Raw genomic sequence first — 23,459 nt, forward strand, 5'->3', positions numbered from 1 at the left:
ACTTATGTTCACTTATTACAATAATACTTAAAAATCACAAAAGCCAATCAGCTCCTCTCAAGTAGGAATGACAGATTTAGGTGAGTTTAATTAGAGTACAGGATCCGAGGAAGCGAGCTAAGTTTTCAGAGCACTTCCCTGCCGCACTGTGCAGGGAAGGTGCTGGACCACAGGCACCGTGTGGCAGCAGGAGCTGATACCAGGGCCCAGCTGCTGAGCTGCTTCCCAGGGCTGACTCTGGCAATTAATTCTTTGTGTGTTGGGTGGGCACCACCACTTCGTTCAGACCAGGAAAAGACGGAGCAAATGGCCCTCCAGAAGAAAGACCAGTAAAGCTGCGCGTGCCCATCTGCTGCGGGACTTCAGCCGAAGAGCCGCTGTGAAAGAAGCCTTGGTGCAGTAGCTGTTTCTTAATTAGCTCCTTTTCTGGACGCCCTCATTCTTTCCACGCAAATATAATACACTTCTGAAAAAGATTAATCAATATCAAAACATGCACACCTGTGACAGAACAAGAGCATCTGCATAGGGCATTGTTTCAAAAACAGCCTTTTCATTTTACATTCACACTTCAATCTGAAATGACTTTCTGGTGCGAAAAGCCCTTTTTTAACCTGAACTATAGACCCATCCACAAAACCATTTTGTTTTGCAGACTACGTATTATTTTTGCTCTTTGTTTGCAACCACGTGTAAGTTGTGCCTTAGTCTGGGTCAAGGTGTACCAAGATACTGAGAATGAGTGAAGAAAATGAAGAGTCAATGTTCTCGTCTTCAAGATGGTACTGGGTCACTCCAGAGCTGGGCCATAATTACAGTCCTCTCTCTGGCTTCCCCTCTCTCGTTTCTCAGGGAAACCCCCCAGTGCCCCAGTCTGTGCCCAGTTTACTCTTTACAGTCTCCTCAGATCTGCAGGGAGCTCAGGCCCTGCTCTTCTGTGAAGGGGAGGGCAGCTGCCCCCCAGAGAGGGAATAAAAAAAGCTCAAAGTAGCTTTTTACTTCCTTAGGTGGTGGCGAAAAGCAGGTCACAGACGAGCCCTGCTCTGGGAGCGCTGAACAGCACCGCTCCCGTCCGGCGGGTCGGACAGCAGCCGGCACATTTGCATCGCTCTTACCAAGCGCCTGCAGCTCTTGACCCACACATTTATTTTGCCCTGGAACATGGAGGTAGAAGCAATGCTGAAAGTGTTTGGGTACATCTGATTAATTTCTCTTAAGGTTTTGTATAAACACATACAACTGAATTATTTATGAATCGCTACCTTTTCCCCTACCATGACAAAACACTGTGTTAAAAAAGGACGCAAAACAGTGGCAGCCTTTTTATAAGGAAGAAAAAAGCATTTCCTGTGCACTTGCAACACGGTTCCTTAAGAATGCTGAAAGCCAAACTTTTGCATGATATTGCAGTGAAGGAAAACTTGGAAGTAAATTTACATTTTTTGCAGTTTTAAAAAAATATCTCTGAATGACAACTTTCCTTCCTTCAGTAATTAAGAGAAGCTACAGTTCTCTTTCAATCAGGATGCAACGGTTTTAATATACTTTACATATGAACTGTGGAAAGAATTTGATAATACACCTCAAAAAAACAACCAGCTTGCTTTGTAGTGGTCAAAAATAGCTACAGTCTTTTCTGCAATTCAAAATTCAGTAATTTAAAACATTACAGAGCTCTTGTCTTTAGACTTCCCAATCAGCTCTTGCAACACGAACGATGCCTTATTACTGCAACTGTTACTTTTGTCTATTGAGTCAAGTCATTCGAAAAATGATTTCATGGTAGAAAAACTGCCCTAATGACAATGAATATAATTTCGAAAATTATTTCATTCCATGAAGGATTTTACATAATTGACATTAACTGATTTTTAACATGCCAGCGATTTATGATCTACCAACCAAAGAAAATATCCAGCAAATGAAAATGCCCTATGAAGAGTATGCATTTACATAGTGAGTTTACATTTAATCTGTAGCTGAATGTGCATAACCACAGCCCTCTTCACAGGCTAAGCTCTGCCCAGGTATGTCAACTATCAGTCGCAGTGACCACTACACACATGCCATACACGCCAGCTATCTCAGCCCACCACCACTGCCCTGCAACAGCACAAAGCAACATTACCCGGCTGTTCAGGGCACAGCCTGAACGATTTGAACCCACCAGGGGACCAGAACTCCTTTTACTTTGGGGTTTGGCAAGTACAGCAGCCCCACTGCTCTCCTTATCATCACAAATAGGCAGAGAGAGAGAGAGAGAGGAGAAAATATACAGCCATAAACTACGGTTGGTCTGATTATTAAACGTCAGGAAAGAACAATTTGACAGTGCAGCTATGAGAGGTAAGGTATCAGTTGGAAACACCTCGCCTGCCTGGAGCTTGCTACTACCAGTACCAGGCTGACAGGATTCCCACAGCCTTCACTTCCTCACTTCTGTACTTTTTAATTGCTTGGTAAAAACCTTTGGGTTTTTTCACCATCTTTGACAGTGAGATTTTAACATCTATTGGAAATAAATTGACCAAAACCGTGCAATCTCTTTTGCAGAAGTTTCAGCTATTGAGGAAGAGTGAGTGTGTGCGGGGGACTGCTAGGAAGGGGGTCCCTCTGTGGACGTACTCTGAATATTCACTTTTGGTTTCCAGGCAGTGGCATCAAAGACAGAAACTCCCATCAGCTTTGGGCTCCAGATATTCAAACCAAGCTATGATGGACAAAATTGATTCTAAAGTTAGTTTTTCAGCTATTATTAATGTTCTTGTTTTCTAAAATATTAATTCAAACAGATAAGAAAACGTATGCCATTGCCACATATCCATCTTTCTACCCACACGCTGTCTATCTAGGTATTATGTTATCTGTCTGAAAATTGAGTTAATTCCCAGGTTGAATGAAGTTCATAAAACTTTCAGCAAAGCTGGGCTGAATTTTATGAGCAGGAAGCCACATTACAGCTTGGGAAAGAGATCAGGGTAAGCCCCCTGGAATTGCATGGTTTCATTGGAAATCACGCAAAATTTTGTAGGTTCAGTTGTGTCTTGCTTTGAATTTATGAATTTTCTCAACTTCTAAATTAAATCTAGGGTAGGAACTTGCCTGAATTCAGTAGGAGAGCAATGTATCCATCAGCTACTCCTCAGTCCCTCATAGCCCAATGAGCACTGCTTTAGACTTGAGATCCGACTATGTTTACAAGTAACAGAGAACACTGTCTTAGCAACCATTGTAATTTTAAACAGTCTTGTCCCATTTACAGAAAACTTCTAGTAGGGAGGAATCTGCTCGCTTTCATCCTTCAAAGCACAAGCATTGCCTTTTACTGTACTGTTAGTTGTGGAACTACCGAGAGCGCAGCATTGCATTTTGTGTCATCAAATCAGCTAAACCACACCGACCACAAGCCCTGCACTGTAAACTGGGGTTCTCCTTCAACTCAGGTTGAAAGGCGTCTGTGAGGAAAAGGCAGCGTGCAACTGCTTTGGGGATGCAGGGAGAGAGCTGAACAGAGGCCTTGTCCCCCCAGATTTGTGACCGAGAGCGCACGTGGCACCAAGTGCTCCTCAAGGAGGAAGGAAAGGTGCTGCAATGTTCTTTGGCCCCTCAATTTATAACCACACTCCATGCTAGCTGTCACCACTGGCACTGAGAGGCATTTTAATGACCTTGTGGAACTGAAGGAAGACCCAGGGAACAACAAGCCAGTCAGCCTCACTTCAATCCCTGGGTAGGTGATGGAGCAAATCCTCCTGGAAGTCATTTCAAGACAAGGACAAGACAAGAAGATGGTTAGGAGTAGTCAGCATGGGTTTATGAATGGGAAATCAAGAGACAGTGGGCATAAATTGGAACAGAAGAAATCCAGTCTAAACCTAAGAAAAAATTCTTTACTGTGAGGGTGGTTTGTTTTGGGATCAAATAACTGAAGCCTATTGCTGCCATCACTAAGCTATACCAGATGTGACTTCAACACATTTGTTACAAACATAGTACAAAACCAGTCAACTGCAGGGCATCAACTTTATCTCTTTCTTTAAAGATAAGGTCTGTGCTTGGAAGAAATAACATTTCTAGAAGCATTTCTGGAGGAGGAGGAGATGTGTATCTGCTACTGAGTTTACCTCCGGGTAACTGACTGATAGGTGGAACATAGGAACCCTTTTGTACATCAGCACCGACAGTGCTGGAAGTGTGCCATAGTGGTCAACTGCACCTCATACAGCTTTTTATCACAACACAGCCTGCAGTCTCAGACTGTTGATTTCAATAAAAATACTCCAAACATCTTTAAGAGTCCTCTTCACCTCTGCTAATTGTTATTAGGAGGTGTGTCATTAAGTATCAGCTCTTACTAAGACAGAATATTGAAGACGTCTTCTCTAGCATTGATAGGATAAGGAGCTGGAAAACTTTTTTTTAAAATGTATTTGGTGGAAGGGAGTAAAAGGATGAGGTTGAGGGATTATACAATATCACATGGAATTATACGAAAGAAGCTCAGGCACATGCTGTTAAAATCAAACAAAGGATCAGGCTAAGGGAAGTAGCAAACTCTTTTTCCAGGCTTCTCAAATAGCAAAAATACTCAGGACTGCATTTAGGATGCACGCAAAATACTTACTGTCCTAGCAAGTGATGCCCTTTGGGTGAGAACTGCAGTATATTGGCAAGACAAAGAGAAGCTTATACTGCCTGTACTAGTGTATGATGTTACTCTTCCATGAATGAGAGGGTTTGGTCTGCACAGCTATCAATTTGGCAGACTCCTCACACAGCAAGCCCTGCTGTACTGTCTGCAGAAGAGGATCTTTTCTATTGCTTTCAATAGCTACTAGGCCCAATTCTTGCAAAATAAACCCCGGAATCAATAAGCTCTCTGAAGTAGCTTTCACCTCTGACTTCATCTTGCCCTGTGTCAGGGGCTCTCAAACTGTGGTATACAAACCATTTCAAAGCGCTGTGCCTGTACTGTGCTGCAGCTGTGGCAGCTGGAATTGAATCCCGATTCATTTAACAGCACAGACAAAGCGAAAAGCATGAAGTGCTCAGGCAGCTTGGTGAGGCTGAGCATCCCTGCAAGAGATGTCCTAGAAAGAGCAAAATGTACTACGAATCAGGGCTGGGAGAGGTCCCAACTCTATGCTACGCTCAAGCACAGAGCTTAGGACGAAGAAGTTCAGACAGAGCTTCCTTCTCCTCTGCTCATCTGTACAGCTGCTGCCACTGCTGACAACGGCACTCGTCACTGTCAGGAATGACAAAATCTGGTCAAAGACGGTTTGGTCAGTGTTACTTATGACCACCAGTACAAAATGGAGGCAGCAGGGAAAAGTAGAAGATGAATGGCGAGTCTTAATGAATTTCCTCTGAGCAGCTTTCATCTCATACATCACACATTAATGCAGCATTTAAAATTTTATTTCTTTAAGGCAGTAATAGAAAAATTAAATTATGCATTATTAATAAAGTAACTCACAGCGAGGCTAAAGCCTTTCAAGAAGGTGAACAGAGTTTTCAGAGGCTCTACGGCAGAAGGTGAGATGGTGGTGCTACCCATGGAGGAAAGTATTTGGAACCCTTTCTAAAACCTCTCAGAAGTGCTTCTGGACACTATCAGCTGCAAAGGAATTACTACAGGGATGGCAACTGTCAAAGCTAGTGAGAGAATAAAACTGGCAATAAAGTGGGCTTTGCTGTTCAGGACTGGCCAGAGATCACTCCTCAGTCACTGTGCATGTTTTGCATAGACATGGCTTATATGGTACCATTTAGGTGAAAGGGAGTTCTGCGAGTTCATCGATCTAAAGATAATTAGACCTCATAAAAACTAATTGCCACCCAAAGCACCTTGCTCCACAGCAAAGACATGGAAAACAGAAAACCAAGCCCCACCTGCCAGGAGGACTCTTAGCACATGGAAAAAGCTCCACAAGTTGCTGTCTCAGCATTACGGCTATGCATGAGCTTAACCATGTACGCGTGATATCGGATACACGTGAGGTTAAACATTGAACTGGATACTAATTGGTCTCCGTTTTTAGAGACCTCAAGCCCACAAAAAACAGGAAAAAACCCCCCACAACACATTTCACGAAGCTCTATAGTGAGAAATTGTGTGGAGTGTCAGACTGGGGCTTGGGAGACCTGATGTGCTGCCCAGCCTTGCCACCAGCTTGTGAATGCCTTCAGCACCCACCCCGCTCATCCCCATCCCAACTCGGCCCTCTGGGGCATGGGCAGAGCCACGCTCCTCTGCTTTGCAAAGACCTGCAGGGTCTTCCCACCAAGCGCTAGCACTGCTCTAACACTCAGGCTTCTGCTTTAAAAAGCACTACTTCTGCTCCCATCTAAATGGCTTGTTCACAGGCTCGCATTGTGTCTGGTTTCACTGCAAAGTAATACACGAAGCAGATTCCTTCCTATAGCACGGCTACCTGCACATATAGATGTTTTTCAATTATTACTATTATCTATAGGGTAAAGGAAGAAGTACTGACAAATACTGAAAGGATCCGTACTAAGGTTTGTATCAGTACAACCATTCACATGTAACTATTATAGCCACAGAGGACTATAATAGTTACACCAGCACAAAAACTGCCAAGACAAGTGTAAGCCTGAGGTCATACAATCCAAAGCAAATGAACTCCTGGAATTTATGGTACTGCACATCAGCTGGGTACCATGATAATTCATAGCCTTTTACATATGCTAACTGAGTGCTTAGTTTCTTTAAGCTAATTTTTCTTCTCAGTTCAGATGGATTAAAAAGATCATGAACACAGTTGCAAGCAGAAATTTGCAAAGCTGAGGTAATTTAATAATTGCAAGTCATAAAGCAATATCCCACTTTTCTTATCCTGTCAGCGCTGGTGTGAAGTGACATTAGTCCAAAAGAAAGAAGATTGCTTTTGCAGACTTGGTGGAGTAGGGACAGGGCCTTTCGGTGGGGTATACCAAGTCGAAAAAAATCAAGCCTCCTCCCTTACTGTAGTAACAAATAATTACTGAACCAAAACAGATAAGGGCAATTACCAATGATCTTGAGAAAGATTATTTTAATATGGCACAGAGCACTGTTACGGCAATTAAATTGCTTGTAAAAAAACCCCCGAACTCAGCAGGATTTTAACATCTGCAGGTAGGCAAATCTATCAACACTACTGCTGTGTTTGAAAACAGCTGTCGGCACAGCTTATACCATGGTCCTAATCTGTTCCATAGTCCTGCTTTTTCTGCCGTGCTTCCCTGCTCCTTCTTCCCATAGAACTATATGGGCTTTAGCAGTGGGAGGATGCGATCCCTGCCTACCGTAGTGATAGTTTCTGCAGCCCTTTTGTTTTCTGTTACGAAAGTCCCTTCACACCCTGCCACACACTCAGGGGAAGTCTGCCTCAAATTCAGAAATGTTTCCTTTTGAACAGGAATGGAGGCGAAGAATGGAAGTGTGTGACAGAGGTCTGGGAGGGAGGGAAGCTTCTCTGCAAATCCCAACATGAGAAATACAAAAATAATTTCAAAGTGGTAAACCCAGAATTGAATTCACAACACTTACTCTGGTATTGACATTCTAAAAAAAGGCATTACATAATCTGAATGCAACAAAGTAATAAAAATACAGCTTGTTTTTGTGCTAGCGAGGTCTTAACTCACTTACTCAGATTAGAAGCATCTGGTATTGAACTGCATTTCCTTTACTACGTGGGATATGTTTCCCCTCTGTGGAAAACATTTGTGAACATTTTTCAGTATATACTGTGTGAAGCTTCCGTTCTTTTTCTTTCAAAATATTGCGTATATAGATAATACCCAGACCTGCATGTAGAATATACATTATAGCTGAGTCTTCATAACATTCAGGGTTTCCCAAACACAGGGACCAGAGAGGATGCTCTGTTTCTTCTCTTCTCTTTGCACCTATTTCTGGAAGAGGCATCTTGATGAGGGTTAATTAATACTCAAACACGGGTAAATTGATATGCAAAGGAGCACCCGAAGTGTCCAGACATTTCCAAAGAGGTGGCAACAGAAGTGATTTCCTTGCAGGTGGATTTGCTACCCATGTTCAGCTCATACAGAGAGACACAGGTTCTATAGGGGATTTTACAATTTTTCTAATTAAATGTAAATAGCTTTAAGAGGCTATTACTGCTTGTAAGATTCACTTCCAAGCCCTGAAACTTTGCTTTTCCTAACTGACTTCACTCTCATACTTTTTTAGAGAATTACACTACTAATGATGGGATTAATATTAAGCCATTTCATCATAAATGGGTTGGATGTACTGTTAATATCTTGAATTAATCTGTATTTGGCAAGCACACCTCTGCCCTTGTCCTACTTTCCAAAAGAAATTTAGAATGACAGATTCATTAGCTGTCATAAATAAAATGTCTGCAAGGTTAACCTGTGAGATAGGACTGGATACCTTTTATAAGAAGGCAAACTAAGCATACGTCTCCAAGAATCACAGAAATTAGACAAAGCTACAGGGGGTTTCGCTTGCTTGTTTTTCTCCCCACTTTCTAGTAACTGTAAGTGTTGCTTTCATCCTGAGGGCTTGGCTTTTTTTTTTTTTCTTTTTTTTTTGTCAGGCGCTGTACAGATGGTAAAAGCGCAAATTCTCACCCATTTCCCTTTGAGCTTGTCAAACCTAGTGAGCTTGCTTTTGAGAAGGCCTTAGTGTCTCAGCTCGGGCTGGGACTCCGCTGACCCTGGTGATCCTGCCAAGCGTGCTAGCAGTCAGTCCCCTGCATTGTTCCCGGAGCCAGCCACCTTCCAGACTTCCAGTGCACACACAGCAGAGCTCAGCCTGAACCAAATCACGTTTTGCTTTCTGTAAAGGGGTTAGGGAATTGGGCAGCACTAAAAGGAGGGAAAAAAAAATAAGCTTGCTGAATCATCTTCCCCTTTGCAACGCAGCCAGCTAAATGCAGTCTCCAGCCTTCCGCTTGCCTTGGGGGCATCTGCAGTTGGATCCTGCTTTACGTCAGACAGCAGATGGAGACGTCAAAGGGATAAGAAGTGCTCCTTCCGAGGAAGAAACACCCTTTGAGTGGCGGTGGGGGACAGGAGGATTTCGGTGACTCACCTTTTGACAATGATACAAAAGTAGTGTTTGGGGAATTGATATTATTGACCATGTTATTGGCCACATAAATCAACAAAACTTCCTAGAACGGCTAAGCGCCTAACCTATTGCACAAGTATTGCACTGTCTGAACAGGGGCACAGGAAATAAGGGACATTACTTCAGGCTTCTGCTTAGCTTTGAAGTGAACTATTGTAGACAAGGGGGAAAAAAAGAAGAAGAAAAAAAAAAAGATTGATTTTCCTTTTGGCAAATATTTGGCTACAAGGATCTGCTCATCTGTCATTTGTCTTGCCGTGAGAACTGGCCTTTGCAGAATGAAACAAACAAACACTGCTACACTGTATGGCATTTTGTATTGACATAAAAGCCTCGCTGAGGATAACAGACATTTATAGAGCAATTCATATGACTTTAAAATTATCAACCTTTGCCTTTGCTTAGCATTATTTAATCTAATAGTTTGCATTTGTTATTTGAAATGTACGCAGAGTAGATTGTGTCACTGATAGCTACGTGAAAAGCCTGCTGTCTGTTAAGAAGACTCATCATTTGTGTGTGTACTAACGTCCTCCCCTGAGGACAGGATTTCATGTGGACAATTACAGGCAGACTATGTTCCTCACCTATTCCTTAGAGGGGGCAGAGAATGGCTGCACCAGCACAGATTCCCCAGAAGACTCATGTAGTTCCCCAGAAGGTCCATAGACACGATAGTACAATCTTCCACTGCATGGGGTGGGTTGGAAATGGAAAATATAAACTGCTATACTTATTCTGATTATGCTCAGCTTGCTCCTCTTCCCTTGAGGGTCACTGCCAATTGCCAAAGGTTGGCATAATGCCACAGCTTCTATAAAGCTGCTGTGTGTACAGGCAAAATTCAGGGACATGGAAGGCAGCTCACTCGTACCGAACTCCCTGACAGCTCATCCTTCACATTTCCTACCACCCACTCGCACACAACACTTCTGCTTTGTGAGCACAAGCATGGTGAAACAGGGAATTGGGCTCTAATTGCCAGAAGTCTTATCCTGTGGGTACTTTCTGGGAAATAACAACTTCACAGCCAACTCCTGTGATGCACAGCTAGGACTTGGTCACCACAAAGAGAGAGAAGATTTCCTATATCTCTTGGAATAATTTAATTCTCGGTGAATCTTCAGCTAAAGTCCATTATCCTTCAGGAAGAGTGAACTTGGACCATTAATGTCTACATTCTGATCTTCACCATCCCCTGTCTTGCTTTGCTTTGGTATAACAAAAGAGATACATGGATAATTTAATTGTCTAGCTGACAACGCACAGAAGAAAACTCCAGGGACAGACAGTTATTTATGCCTGAATGTTGGGCTCACATTAATATTTATGTAGCTGGATAAGCATTCTGACTATCGGGGTTATTATCATATCAAGATTTTTAAAGGCAGCTGATCCAAGTAGTTTCCACTGAGATGCCACTCAACCTCAGCTCTTCTCTTTTCTTCTGGGGTCCAGGAAGCCTTCAGTAAGTAGATGATATACAAAGTACACCTTTGTGTAAGCTAAATCTTAGAAGTGGTGTTTGATACTGAAGCAACACATTTTACTGACCAATGAAAAGCATAAGATTCACAAAGCGTATTACTACTTTCACGCAAGTTCTATGCTTTTTTTCCAAGCGGTATTATCTTTTGAAGTACATTAAAAACCACTACAAAGCTGGGAATACCCTGACAATCAAAGCTCTCATGAGCATACCCGGTAATTACACTAAAGCTACACCTGAGAGTTATCTGAAATAATATCTTTGGTGATATTAGAGAAGACAAACAGGGACTTTGACTGAATACCAGCGAAGCTCAGTAAAGTCTGTTTCTCAGTTGCCTTACCATCACCCAGCACCATGGGAACAGGCCGATTCTTCAGGGATCCTCGCTAGAACCGTGACACACCAGTGCTGCTCTTACAGTTTTAAAAACTGTATTTTAACCTGCTCCTCCCCGCAGACGGGCTCTCCGTAACGCATCCCTCAGCCTCGACTCCAGCTTGAAGCACACACTCGGGACTCGGGAAGCCACCATCAGCAGCGATGTCCCTCACCCCCAGGACCTTGGCCCAACGACAGCCCCAAGCCAGCTCCCACCCGAGACCCGCGGCCGTGCGTGTGGACGGGCAGCATGCCATGCGCGTCCCTGTTCCACCATGGCTGTCATTCGGGTTGCCCCGGGTGCCCGGGACCCCTTCAAAGGCGAAGTGGATACGTGAGCAGCTCACCCCCAGCAAATGGCTGCTCACCCCCGGCAAATGGCTGCCTGTCTCACAAGATGGCACCTCAGCAGCTAGGCCTGGGGGACACCGGTCACATGTGTGTCTAACATGCTTTAAGGTCTCAAAGAGAAGACTTTGGATGGCGGTGTGGGAGCGAGCTCAGGCTTACGTAGAGGTTTTCGTGAACGCTGTACGTGTACTTGCTGGCAGATACATTTACTGTGTGACTTAGCGGTGGTGCCTGTCCTTGACGGGGAGGTGAAAACATGACCCAGCAATGGTATGCTGAGAATGGAAACAATCTTTTGGCTTCAGATAGCCCTTTTCAATAAAGACAGAACAGTTCTTTCAGTAAATGAAGACAGGTATTCTTAAAAGAGCTGTTTTCTAGGTTTTTGATAGTAAAAATAGCTCTAACGCTACTCAAAGAGCAGTTTGCTTTTTTTCCTTAGGGTGTGGGATCAAAGCCATACACAACATCATCACAGAGCCAAAGAAAAGTTTGTTTCAGGTGGCGTTGAATGGACTCCGCTCTATGAAAACGCTGGCACTAACAGAGGTACAAAAATTAGACAAGCTTTTGGGCACAAAACTTGTCCTAAATTCAGAGGTGGAAGTCACAGCCTTTAAAACTAAACGCAACCGAGTACAAATGCAAGTTAGCAGACTTTTGTGTGCTTGACTGGCTATGTTAATAATTGTTTAGACAATCTGAAAGAAAGGGTAGCTGGTAGCTGTGAAACGACATCAAGAAGGACTGAAGCGTTAAGCTGGGTAAGGCTGCCGGGACCAGGAAGCATTGCAGCTCCACCAGCAATGAGACTGCTAATGGCAATTCATTGCTCACCTGAGCCAGGCTTCAAGCAGCGGTGCTTCCTTTTCTGTGTTGTGATGCTGTGGATGCTGGAGATTCAAGGATTAGGATATGTGACATTTTCACAGCATGAGCCTCAAGCCAGCAGGCTCTTAAATCACCAAGTGTCCAAACAGTTTTCATTGTGCTTTCATCCATTCCCTGCTAAGTAAGATCAGCGGGGGAAAAAACTGCCTCCATATATGAAACGAGAATAGCACAACACCTGCTGGGTCGGAAACTGTATTCATGAGGTACGTAAATGAGTTGACAACAGGAGGACATCATAACTGGTCCTGCAGCATAAACTCTGACGCAGCTAACGCAGCTTTCCTAAGATACATGGGGTTCATGAACTAAAACCTGGCTATTACAGAAGGAAGCAGTGTGTGTTGTTCAGAAAGCCTACAAAATGCAGGAAAATTAGCCTCATCTCAGGGAAAACAAATAAAAAAGATGAAAGCAACAATTCCAGAGTATCAAGAAGGCCTAAGAGGCTTGCAGATGACCATCCATAGAAGCTATAAAAAGTGTCCAAACCTATGAATATCAGCCAGTGCCAGCCTCTCCCAGCCAAATGCACATTGCTTCACAGGTCCAGTAACGTATTTTTACCCACCGTGTTAAGTACGGTATTTGTTCCCGGGAGGAGACACTGCGGAGTCAGGTGTGGGGAGCAGTGCCTCCACCAGCACCTCCTGGGAGTTCCTCTTCGCAGGTGCAGGCATTAGAAAATGAGCTAGAGCATGGCTGTGCCAGGCTGAGGTGCCTAAGCTAGCGCTCAGTCAGAAGCAATAGAGCCACATTAACATAATACTCCTTTTCAGCCAGGCTAATGAACCTGGGCAAGGTACCACATTAATTCAGCTTCCAGCCCATAGGTTAGATTCGTCTCTGCCTGCCACTTTACGCTGTGAAGACGTGCCCTGAGATCTCGGAGCTGACCCTGAGCAGGAGGCTGGCCAGAGACCTCCTGAAGTCCTTTTCAGCTTGAATTATCCTATGATACTGTGAAACAACCCATTCTGAAATCTGGTAATGAAAATGCAAAATTACCTCCTACCAGTAAAAAGCATGTGCCTGATTTTTGCTACCTTTTTTCTCTAATGACAACACTTCCTCTCACAGGTACAGGGCAAAGTAAAGCCTTTTTATCTACAAGTCAGATGTTGCAATATACTGTAAACAAGTTGCCTCCATGGGGAATTAATGCCATTTTGGTGGGATTACTGAAGTAAGTAAGTGGTTAGCCAATGGTGAGCATGTTTTTGACCATTAGTTTCAAAATGATGAGGAGAAAAGGATCTAGTCATGGATCATATCAGCCAGTGACTAGATACAAGCCACATAGCAACAAAATGCTCAAAGATTTTAACTGCCAGAAGTAATTTCTGGTTCCAATTAACTTTTTTCCCCCATTTTCTTTCTAAAATTTTGTCTGTATGTGAACTGGTATATTGATAATGAAACGCCATTAATCCTTTTCTAGGACATTCTTCAATTAAACTAAATATAGCCATAAAATCCTCTGTTAGATAAGATAATAGAGTGCTGCAGCAATAGTCTGCCAGCTGTTAACAAGAGCTGTTAACTCCCTAAGAGAGTCAGAGGGGCTGGGACTGCTGCTATTGAGAACTTAAACCCTTCAACAACAGTAATATAGGCCCAATCAGGAGTGGGGCTAGAGCAATATTTAAGCATACAGTGTTAACACCTGCACAAACTTCTAGAGGCCAACATAGCTCAGATGTGGTTTTAGAAAACATGCAGTGTTTAACTGGAATAAAACCAGATCACAGCTCATATCCCATAATGGAGATGAATAAATTTGTTTCGTGACTGTTCAAACAGTGCTGAAATTATTTTCGTTTGTTCTGGTAAATTCCTGAATTAAGTTAAATGTCTGATTTAGATAATAGGAGACGCTAATTGTTTGCCTTTCGGAAAGGGTGAACATGACTGATAAGACACAACTTCTCTCCAGAAAAGGCCCAGACATGGTGGTGGAGGAGAGTGAGTGGGTTAACTCACAGCACTCAGGCTACTATTATGGCCTTGTCTACACAGCCAATGTTTTCTGTTGTAGCACTATAATTATACTGCTGTCATTATATATAATGATGTGGTACATACACATAATGGACTGAACACAGGTCTATTCACACAGTCACAAGCATGAACACAGTGTGAAGGTGACAAAAAGAGACAGGAAAAAGAGGAAGAGAAAGGAAAAAAGAAAATAAAAAAGTAAAAGGAAAAAATGGAAAGGGAAGAGGAAGGGGAAAGGAATCTTCCAGCAGAATGAGGATGCCCATGTAGGGGATTACAAAGTATATGTCTTCTGGGTATGCGTTTCTGAACAGGCAAGGATCTAGGCAGCTCTGGTGCAGCAGAGGCAGAGGTCAGTTCTGTCAGTAAGCTGGACAGGGAGATGTAGTCCCTCCCTTGTACCACAGTCTATTGCAGCCATACTAAGCCACTGTAATTACATCGGTATAACGATAGCATTTTATTTTCCCATTCTAATTTGCCACAGTATAGCCTTATACAGACCAGTATTGAATTGATAAACTTGGTCGTATTGGAAGTCTTTGGCTATGAAACATCCAATCACCTAGGCAGGGTTTTAGCCTGGACTCAGTAAGTAGAAAAACATTCAACACTGAGAAAATCAAATTCTCTAGGGTGCTTCTGAAAAGATGTCAACTGACTATGCAGCACTTCTTTCTCCAACACTGAGGAATTTGACTTGGTGGCCACCATTGCCTTATGTTGCAGGGACTTTTGAGGCAGAAAGGTCTGAATCTTACAGTGTAGCTACGCAGGAACATGGGAGAAGCTGGGGATGCTGCAGAGCTGAGCAGAGAAGTCCATGGAGAAGATTATGCAATCTGAGCACATAGGATATTTGCCAGGCAGATATAATGGATCTGTGTGGATGGGTATAAGAACAGAAAAGGGATTATGCGGTGCTTAGCTTGAAAAAGAGCCCATAAACACATCATTGTGCCAACTTTTCTTTTTTAACTCAGATTGTTTCACTTATCTGGGCTACCAAACAGTTAAATCTACTTACAAACAGGAAGAAGGGTAGTAGGAATGGTCTACAGAAGCAAGAAAAAGGTGGTGAGCATTGTACCTGTTTATAAATTGTATGAGTCACCAGTACCACAGTTTGTGTAATCAGGCTTTGTGCTTACTCACAGTTAATGCAGCTATTGTTAAGGAAGATGCCACTTGCTGCAGGATGGTCTTTCGTTTGCTGAAAGATAGAAATTCAACTGTGACCCTTCCTTTTATTTAGAAAGGGGGAAGAAGTGAAGAGGGAGAGTTGGGTATGCAATTAGCGATTTGCTGCTATAAACTTATTCTAAAATGGGAGTGCAAGTTTAATAAGCTGGAATAGCTATCTGAAGCACATGGATGTATCACTCTGGATTTATAATCCCCTTGGGCCAGTACTTGCATTGACGTATCCCAACGACTATGGGCATATCTGCGCAGTGTAGTTCAAGCACCTGGCCACAAATCACCTCAGTCCTAGAGATATGTCACTGCATTAGTCTGGGACTGTGTCCAGATAAAAGGCAAGAATGCTCTCAAAAGACCACATTTCTAAACGGCTTTAAACCTGCAGAGAGCTCAGGCAATCTGTAGTGACCTTGTTTCTAATGAGGCCAATGTGTAATTATGAAATATGGGCATGTCAGAGAGATGTGAGTAACCGATTTGAGGAAGAAGAGCCAGGGCAGAATGGGAATGAGGGGAAGGAAGAACAAGGTGGCCATGGACTGTCACGCCTTGCCAGTTCAAAACAGGAAAGCCTGAAGCACTCTGGCAATATTTCCTTCAGGTAACCTGACCTTCCCTCTGTCTACGCAGTCGGGGAAAGGTCCCCACATCGTCCCCTTGAAGGAGACTTCCAAGAAGGGCTGTAATGGCGTGCACAGACACCTTTGCCACAACCACTGTGAATGGAAAAGGAGACTCTGCAGGTCTCAGAGGTAGCATCACCTGTGTTTGGTTTGGAAGTATGTCACCTGGCAGGATTGTGACTTCAGTGCTGCCAAAATGCCCCGTGTGGTGACTCATACCCTCTAGGTGCACCCTGCTGTGTTAATGGTGCAGCAAAAGGCAGTAAAAGTGCTTTGCGCCGTGTTGCATCCAAGGTTTGGCAGCCGCGGGAACAGATGGGAGGGAGGTATGAGCATGGCTGGGAGCATTTGCAGTTTGCAAGGCTGCTGTGTCAAGGATCTCTGAACAGAGAGCCAGGTGCCCGAGGAGTCAGTGCCTAGAGCATCCCCACTCCATGGAGAACTGCACCCCCAGGTGCCCCAGCCATTAACACGGGTAGCCCACTGTCCTCACATCTCATTGCAGGACAGCTCTGGAGGGTGGAAAAGGCAGCTTTGGCTAAGCCAGATGCTCATTTCTGCTCTCCCGTGCTGTCGTGGTTTAACCCCAGCCAGCAACTAAGCACCACGCAACCGCTCGCTCACTTCCCCCCCACCCAGTGGGATGGGGGAGACAATTGGGGAAAAAAAAGTAAAACTTGTGGGGTGAGATAAAGAACAGTTTAATAGGACAGAAAGGAAGAAACTAATAATGATGAAAATAATAAAATGACAATAATACTAATAAAAGAATTGGGATATACAAACCAAGTGATGCAGAATGCGATTGCTCACCACTCGCCGACCAGTGCCCAGTTAGTTCCCGAGCAGCGATCTGCCCCCCGCAGCCAACTCCCCCCAGTTTATATACTGGCCATGACGTCCCATGGTCTGGAATACCCCTTTGGCCAGTTTGGGTCAGCTGTCCTGGCTGTGCCCCCTCCCAACTCCTTGTGCCCCTCCAGCCTTCTTGCTGGCTGGGCATGAGAAGCTGAAAACTCCTTGACTGAGGATAAACACCACTTAGCAACAACTGAAAACACCAGTGTGTTATCAACATTCTTCTCATACTGAACCCAAAACATAACACTATACCAGCTACTAGAAAGAAAATCAACTCTATCCCAGCCGGAACCAGGACACACGCCCAATTTCACGCTGTAGCAAAGATGGTGTAACAAAGTCATTATGAAATTGATGTAGGAAGGACATTTAATACTCGAACTGACTGATGCTTTTCTACTCAAAAGATTTCTTTATATTTCTTGAAGAAAAAAGAATGGGGTAAACAGAATACAAGACCTCAAGGCAGCTAGAACCCTGTTAGGGATAATTTTCTCACAGTAATTGCTCTTCCCAGCCTTTGGGCAGGATGTGACTCCTGCAGACATCTTACAGATGAGCTGGAGAATATTTCGCACCATATACGTGCCAGATTTATACCGCCTTCTCAAAAGAATAAACCAGCTTTTTGTACAGTAGGGTTCAATAATCTCGGCTGAATATCTCTTCATTTATTTGAATTTTGAGAAATCACGCTTAGCCACTTCCTGTTCCTGATTTTAAAGAGTCTTTGGAACATTTTAGATAGAAATTGCAGTGAAACAAACCTGAATTTTTATGTCGTTGTTAAAAATAGCAATTACAACTTAGAAATGCACTGAGTGGCTATGATGAGAGATGTCTACTGTTTACAAAACATTTTCATAGTTATCTGATAGTTCAGGATTCTGAAATCACTTGAGAATCTCTGGGAAGTAAAGTTTAATTCAGCCTCTTGGCATGTGCAATTAGTTGGTTGCCTTAGCTACTCCACAGATGAATCTGTTACATCCAAATTAAGCTTGAGCCAACACATCTTGTTGGGCTGTTAGTTAAAAATGAGATTGAGAGGCCTGCACGTATAGGGTTTAAGCAATATAAAAAAATTCTGGTAATTATACTTACTTACTTACTCTGCTCATGTTAGTGGCAGCTTTATAATTGTGTTTAATACATTCAACAGTATGAAGATTTTACTCTCTAGATTTATTTGCATTCAGGGATATCACCTTTTTTTTTAATGATCTAGTAGAAGTTGATATTTAAATTCAAGAGGTACATCTGCGTGGACAGATTCAGCAATGCCAATTCACTCTGTCCAAAGCAGTTTGCAGCTTAGCATGGAGAGTTTGGTTTAAAGATGATGTTAAGAGAACGGGAGATTGGTCCTTCTCATTCAATCTAACATTGAAATTATCCAGATACAGAAGGTTCAATCCAGTTGCGCACATGTAAGTCTTCAGTGCCCTTGAAATGCCCTCAGGCATCCTGCCTGGCCACCAGATGCCACACCAGCGGAGCTCAGGTCTCCCGCAGGTCCCATGTCACATCTGCCATGCCGATGTCCCAGACGCCCTACGGCATCACAAATGCACTAGGGGCTTGGGATGAGACTTTTGATATTTTTCTTTGGTGCTACAAGGGACAGCTAGTATATGATTAGATCAATAAGTCAAATAGCTCATGCGCACTAACCAAGCCCAGCAGAAGGTATTGCTGACCTGCATAAGCTGAGCATCTGCAGCAGGTCTTGTGTGGGGAAGTAAAAGCCAATACTGAAAACATTCCAGGCCAGTCCTTGCTCACGAAGAGAGCTATACAGTCTACAAAATACTTTGATTTTGATTTTTTTTTTAGGTAACTAAAAAGTGTGTAATAACAAAGCAGTTGATTGTGTTGGGCATCAGAGTTTGAGCACTTTATGAGGATCAAATACATTGGAATGTCCACAGTTCATTTCTTTTAAATACCTTCCAAAGCGAGGGTGCTCAGAATGGCTGTCCACCTGCCTCTCCCTTACCCATACACACACACATATACGCCCCTTCACTCACCCATACCATGAATTTACTTTGCTGAAACTTAGATTCTAGTTCTAGCAGATATTTGTGGATATGCCTAGCCACAGAAGTGTGAGTAACTACCCGGTTCAGTGGAAGTACCACGTACTGTACTCTGTTTTGACATGCGTATGACTTAGCTCCTCTGCTTGAGGACAAGTATGAGCTGGATATTTCTCTGCTGACTCACACTGTATGAAATCTGCAGGCTCCTGACCACACTGCTTGCAGTGCCTTCGCTCTCGTCTCAGTTGTCTTCAGCCATGCATAGTCCTGTCTGTAACTGAGAAGAATGGGTATGAGACAGTATTTTTGCTGATACTCTGATAAAAGCTATACCTCTCTCTCATAGCCATATTATATACATTAGATTTGATCTGGGCTTTTGTGTCACTTCAGTTATCACAATTTATAAACTATGTATAATAAATATATCTGCAAGTATTTATGTATGCAAAAGTAGATATAACAGCAGGAAAATATTAGGGCTTCATCAGACTGCTTATTTAGGTATACTCAACAATTTTTATCAGTGTAAATGCATTCATATTAAAACACTGAGTATATTTCTTGAATTATAGGAATTAGGAAAAAAGGATATATTTAAGGTGATGCAAAAATTACACAAAGCTTCAGTCTAAATCAGGACAGGACTCTGAATGAGTCTGAATAGCAGCACTCTTCAGTCAGATCATAACTTTTCCCAAAGTCACTTCTCAGAATAGAATTGTACTTTACGTACTATTCAATCCACTTATGTTTCACAGTTATAAATGGTCTCTCTTTTTTTTAATTCTTATTGCATAACATTTTGTGGCCTCCAGCTTACATTTCTCCTCGACAGACTGAACTTAAATCAAAAGGACCAGATACATTTTTTTTTTCTATGGGAAGCTTGGCAGTGAAGTGTGCTTGCTTCTTAAACTCTGTCACTGACAATTACTGGAAAACAAAATCAAGAAAATGTTGACTAGTCCAAAGTTCCTTTTCAAAACTACCATCTGCAGTCAAGAGGTAATTAACTTGCTATATTGATTCAGAGTTCCTGGGGGGTGGTGGTGGTGTGTGGAATCAGAGTAAGGTATCAGCAAGGCTGTTAATGCAAATTTCTTATTTACCAACACTGCTTGCTAAGAAGAACTGCATACTATTAGTGAAATGAAAAATGTGTTGCTTATAAATTTGAAATGTTTTCATTTAGAGTTGGCTTTAGTGGCTCCTTATTTCTCAGCATTGTTATTAATATGCAAATAGTAAAGCAATCTTGTATAAGCAGTGACCATGATTTATGCTACCTGAGTACATTTTCTGGCAGAAACAATGGAATTTGTTATCATGAAAAAATAATGTATGTGGAGGTATGGAAAAGGAACTAGCAGAAAGGGGATATATTGTGTTTCAGATGTGTAGGGTTGAAGTTTCTGTAATGAAAATGAACAATACAGAAGTTTTTCAAGAAGATCTCACAGACTCAGTAGCTATTGCTGTATCCTGCAGATCTAACTTTGTGAGATGGTCCCACTCATGGGTTTGCAGGGAGGCGTACTCATCAATATCTTGCTAGGATAGGTGATCATGCTTGCATGCTGTGTGTACTGGACTCTCACTGAACAGCAGGGCTCTCTGGTGCCTGACACATGCCAGGGCACCATCCTGGACGTTTCTGTGGCAGCTTAGGTTTCTTTTAGTGAATCTTTTTGTGGCCTGAGTGGATAGAGGCCAGCTCAAAAACAGAGATCCAAATTTACATTTTCCTAGTGATTGAGTGGTTCGTGTCATCTTTAGTAGTCATGAGTTTCTAGAACACCATTTTGGTGAATGCCTGACTGAATACTTAGGAAAGGCAAGGCCTATAAGACCCTTATCTTACAAAAATGTAAAGGACATATTTAAATTTACTCACTACAATTAGTTTCACTCATTTTGGTGAGACTATTTTCTTTCATAGTGGACTTGAGGACTTTGTACAGCAAAGGAAAATTGGTATAACACATATCAGATAACAGACTGAATGAAGCATTTCCTCTACTTCCCTAAACCCTTTTCAATACACACAACTGCTTGATAAAAATAAAAAGCCTTGAGAATTATGTATATACAGTGTGTGTGAGCACTAGACTGAAACAACACCTAGCACTTTGAGGGATAAAATACCTCCCATATCTGGGATAATTCTTAAAAGAGTTCATCTGAGAAAGCTGGTACTGAAACCATCATTCCTTTTTGGTATTAAGACCCTTATTGCTGTCCTGGGATCTTGCAGGTGGCTTACTGCATATTTTAGTGTCTCCATTTAATTAAGCACTGCACAGTGTTGGTGCAACTGAGATGGTGTCTCAGGGCCCAAGGTCCTGACTCAGAGCACATTAACGTCAACGCAAAGACTCCCATCAACTCTGATGGTTTTAGGTCAGGCTATAAATGAGTTGAAAAATCTTGAAAAAACCTTCCTGAACTTGTCAGGGAATTTCAAAGGCATGAGACAGAGTTATTTTTGCTCTTTACATCACAAAGGTGTTTTTTCATTGAAATTAAATTCATCATTCTGCTTACAATATGTCTCAAGACTTCCCAATTTCCTTTATTTTGAATAACTACTGAAACAATTGAAATATGGAAGAGAAGTATATCTACAAGGAAAAGAAAGCAGTTATAAACTGTCACGTGTCATAACAGAATGCAACACATCTACATCACTTAGAAAAGCTTTTTCACTAAAATACCATGTAAAAAAAGGTGGCAAAGGAAAGAAGCTTGTATTGGTTTTGTTTGGCAAGGTTTTGGTAGCGGGGGGGGGTTACAGGGGTGGCTTCTGTAAGAAACTGCTGGAAGCTTCCCCTGTGTTCAAGAGAGAGCGAGCCCATATTAGCCGGCTCTGAGACGGACCCGCCGCCGGCCAAGGCCGAGCCAATCAGTGATAGTGGTAACGCCTCTGTGATAACATTTTTAAGAAAGAAAAAGTTGGGACGGAGAGAAACTGCCGCCGGAGTGAGGAGTGAGAACATGTAAGAGAAACAAGCCTGCGGACACCAAGGTCAGTGAAGAAGGAGGGGGAGGAGATGCTCCAGGCGCCGGAGCGAAGATTCCCCTGCAGCCCGTGGTGAAGACCCTGGTGAGGCAGGCTGTCCCCCTGCAGTCCAGGGAGGTCCACGGTGGAGCAGATCTCCACCTGTAGCCCGTGGAGGACCCCACGCCGGAGCAGGTGGGTTCCCGAAGGAGGCTGTGACCCCGTGGGAACCCCGCGCTGGAGCAGGTTCCTGGCAGGACCTGCGGATCTGTGGAGAGAGGAGCCCACGGAGCAGGCTTTCTGGCAGGACTTGTGACCCCGTGGGGGACCCGCGCTGGAGCAGTGTGCTCCTGAAGGACTGCACACCGTGGAATGGACCCATGCTGGAGCAGTTCGTGAAGAACTGCAGCCCGTGGGAATGGCCCACGTTGGAGGAGTTCGTGGAGGACTGTCTCCCGTGGGTGGGACCCCACGCTGGAGCAGGGGAAGAGTGTGATCAGCCCTCGTCCTGAGGAGGTGAAGCGGCAGAAAATAACGTGTGATGACCATAAACCCCATCCCTGTCCCCCTGTGCCGCTGGGGGGGCTTGGTGGTGAAATCCGGGAGGGTAGTTGTGCCCGGGAAGAACGGAGGGGTGGTGGGAAGGTGTTCTGAGATTTCGTTTTACTTCTCATTACCTTGCTCTGGTTGATTTGTAATAAATTGAGTATGTTTTGCAAATTGAGTCTGTTTTGCCCGTGACGGTAATAGTGAATGATCTCTCCTGTCCTTATCTCGACCCGCGAGCCTTTTGTTATATTTTCTCTCCCCTGTCCAGCTGAGGATGGGGGAGTGATAGAATGGCTTTGGTGGGCACCTGGTGTTCAGCCAGGGTCAACCCATCACAGTCTTTTTGGTGGAGAATGCGGGCAATGTGAGGAATTTGAGATAAGGATAGTAACTGAGAGAGGTAACGGGCAAAACATGGACTGAACGCAGCTAGAGAGTTAAGAGCTGCTTGATGAGTGGGGAATCTTTATTGTTGTAATTGTGGTGAAGGGATGAGGGGTGGATTGTGTGTGTAAATTGTCCACTTTTGTCAGTTTTGTGATGATATTATTTTGATTTTGGTGTGGGGAATTATTTTTGTGATGTGAGTGAAGACTTTGTGTGATGAATGTGGATTTTAATGATAGTTCTTAAAAATGTGATGCACAGAGGCGAGGGGTGGAATGTATTGGTTTTGTTTGGCAAGGTTTTGGTAGCGGGGGGGGGTTACAGGGGTGGCTTCTGTAAGAAACTGCTGGAAGCTTCCCCTGTGTTCAAGAGAGAGCGAGCCCATATTAGCCGGCTCTGAGACGGACCCGCCGCCGGCCAAGGCCGAGCCAATCAGTGATAGTGGTAACGCCTCTGTGATAACATTTTTAAGAAAGAAAAAGTTGGGACGGAGAGAAACTGCCGCCGGAGTGAGGAGTGAGAACATGTAAGAGAAACAAGCCTG

The 23,459-nt window shown here is 43.4% G+C and overlaps 1 protein-coding gene across 5 annotated transcripts in view; it reads right to left on the reverse strand.

Annotated features, from left to right (window-relative positions):
- The window catches only part of SHISAL1 (shisa like 1), a 197,126-nt gene that overhangs the window by 118,640 nt on the left and 55,027 nt on the right, over window positions 1–23,459 (reverse strand). The window contains exon 1 of one of the 5 annotated variants that reach the window (XM_049821426.1): window positions 19,163–19,258. The exons of 3 other annotated variants lie outside the window; for them this stretch is intronic. The gene's annotated coding sequence lies outside the window, so the exon portion shown is untranslated. Of the gene's footprint in view, window positions 1–19,162; window positions 19,259–23,459 lie in introns of those variants that run through there. One more of the 5 variants, XM_049821423.1, reaches the window with a different exon arrangement.

Source organism: Accipiter gentilis, chromosome 18 (assembly GCF_929443795.1).
Source record: "Accipiter gentilis chromosome 18, bAccGen1.1, whole genome shotgun sequence".
NCBI classification, from domain to species: domain Eukaryota; kingdom Metazoa; phylum Chordata; class Aves; order Accipitriformes; family Accipitridae; genus Astur; species Astur gentilis.